Source organism: Chrysochloris asiatica, unplaced genomic scaffold, assembly GCF_000296735.1.
Source record: "Chrysochloris asiatica unplaced genomic scaffold, ChrAsi1.0 scaffold00005, whole genome shotgun sequence".
Taxonomy (NCBI): Eukaryota; Metazoa; Chordata; class Mammalia; order Afrosoricida; family Chrysochloridae; genus Chrysochloris; species Chrysochloris asiatica.
The window spans coordinates 1,643,397-1,646,081 of NW_006408523.1; positions in this window are offsets into that span (position 1 = coordinate 1,643,397).

Here is a 2,685-nt window from a genome sequence, read left to right on the forward strand (position 1 = left end):
TCCATATGTAGCAGGGATGGAGGATGCCTCCGTTAAAGAAAAGGCTCAGCCAACGATTTTAGAATGACCATCATCACACTGCGTGTGCCCTAATCTCAACGGGATTCCTTCCTTAGCTGTGCCCTGGCCCTGGTTCTTTGATTACCGTCCAGGCTACATGTACTTGCTTAACTGGCTACCTAATGTGCTCCATGAACCATCATTATAACCTTACGATTGCATTATTAAGTGATATTAAAGCTGGGTTTCCAAATGAACAATCATTTACTGAATTGGTGCACAAGCTTCCCACAGACTCTGGCCCAAACCCAGTTCACTTAGGTACTGAACGGACACCACTGATTTATTTGTTCGTTGTGCCACATCAGTAGGTTTTATGATGAAAAATCTGGTGACTGCCTGCTTTTCTAGCCTGGATACAAAAATCAGGTCACATTGTTGATGTTATGTGTAAAGGCAACTACCCAGTTTAAAAATGGGAGCAAGAAAAGACACGATATTCCTGACTTTCCTTTGAACTGCTGTCCCCAAAGACTTTCAGTGCATCACACCCACCCTGCACCTTCCTGCCACCTCACCTTCTCCGTCAGCTCCCAGCTATCCCTGTGTTCCTTCTCAGCTGAAACCCGCCTCTTACCTGCATCCCTGATAACACCTGCCTCTTGTTCCCAAACCCTGTCACAGTCTGCTGTCATGTCAAACCACCTCCACTTGGCACATCTACAACAACCAAGAACATCTGTCTCTACAATCATTTCTCTAGAGCAGGGGTGAGAAACTTTTTTTTCTTACCAAAATGTATAACATCCTTCATGGGCCATACAAAATTATCAACTTAAAAAATTAGCCTGTTATATCCGGTCAATAGTGGCTATGAGTGTTTGTAGCGTAGTCGTTACAAGTTGGGCTGCTAACCTCAAGGTCAGCAGTTCAAAACTACCAGCCATTTTGTGGGAGAAAGATGAGGCTTTATGCTCCCGTAACGATTTATAGCCTTGGAACCCCTACGCAGGGTGGCTATGAGTAGGCACTGACTCCACGGTGCAGAACCAACCACCATATTTAGTTAAACATTTAATTAACTCACCCCTCATGTTCAAACTTACCAGCCACTCCCCCAAACCCTATACAAGGCTTCTGTAGGTTGCAACTGACCCGACCACACTGAACAACAACAATGTAATGGCTGAAACTGTGGTTGCCTTGGCAGGGCCAGGCCGAATGACTTCATGGGCCCCATGGCCTGTGGAGGCTTAGTGTGGCGCTGTGGGTTCATGCGTCAGACTGCAAAGCTGTTTGAACTGCAAGGTCGGCAGTTCAAGCTCACCAACTGTTCCTCGGAAATCCTATACAGGGTTGCTATGGGTCGGAATCGACTCGACAGCACTTGACAACAACAACAACATATGGCCTGTGTCCTGGATGTACCTCACCCTTGCTCTGGAACCTTCCCTCTGCAACTCCTCCTTATTCTGCTTCTAATACCCCTGCCCTCTCCAATGCCTCTCCCTTGGTCTCCCTACCTGTGCTCACTCAAGCCCTACTCATCCTTCGAGGCCCAGTATGGGTTTCTCTGAAGCTTGTGTACTGGAAATAACCTCTCTTTTCTCCATGCCCACTTAATGTTACATAATTCCTTGTCACATGGCACTTGTCACCTGGCTCTGCAGTGTGTATCTGTGTGCTCTTTTGCATGTTGAACTATTTCCTAGGACAGGTTTGCAGGACTCTTTCTGAATCCTTGCCTCTCCCAAGACAGGGCTTCTGGAGTTACATTTGCATACAGAACGCCTGGCATCCAATCAGATTCCCATGAAGTATTTTGGGGGTGGAGCCCAAGTTCTGCCTGGATCTTGAATGGTCCATGTAACAGCACTTGTATGATCAAAGCTCCCTAGGTTTGAGAAGAAGCTCTGATAGCATAGTGGGTTACACATTGGACTCAGAAGTTTGAGTCCACCAGCCGCTCCATGGGAGAAAGGTGAGGCTTTCTGCTTCTGTAAAGATGCATAGCCTCAGAACTCTATGCAGGGTCACTGTGAGTCAAATATGACTGGCCAACACACAACCACCAGCCTCAGCTTTGAGAATCACTGCCTTGGAAGTCTGTAGGTCTCATTGCACACAGTCCTTCCTCCTCATCTGCCATCATACACGTTGCCTTGTGTTCCCGGGCTCTGTGAACTGGCCACCCGTTTACCCTTGGAGAAACAGGGAGGCGCTGAGGTAGACTTTTTAGAAGTCCCCTTTGTTGATGGCATGAATACCTTGAAATGTCCTCCAATCCTTAATCAAGCACTGGTTTGATATAAAAGGATGATTTGGTGGGGGAGGCTGTTTTTGGTGGTAATATTGGTTATTCATGTTACCCTAAGTTTACACCGTGAAGTACAAACCAGAACACTGCAAATGGGTCCTAGGAGGCTTCAAAAAGTTCAAGGAAAGATGAAATTCAAAGATAGTGGCATTCTGCATCAACTCTTTCAAGTTCCCTCATATACTTGTTGTTAAGTGCCGTCAAGTCAATGCTGACCCATAGCAACCCTGTATAGGGTTTCCAAGGAGCAGCTGGTGAACTTGAACCACCGATCTTGCAGTTCAAAGCCCCATATCATACATCTAACTATAAATAAAGGTCAGAATGTCACGTCTACCTATTTTGAGTAGTTGTCCAACCTCCTGACT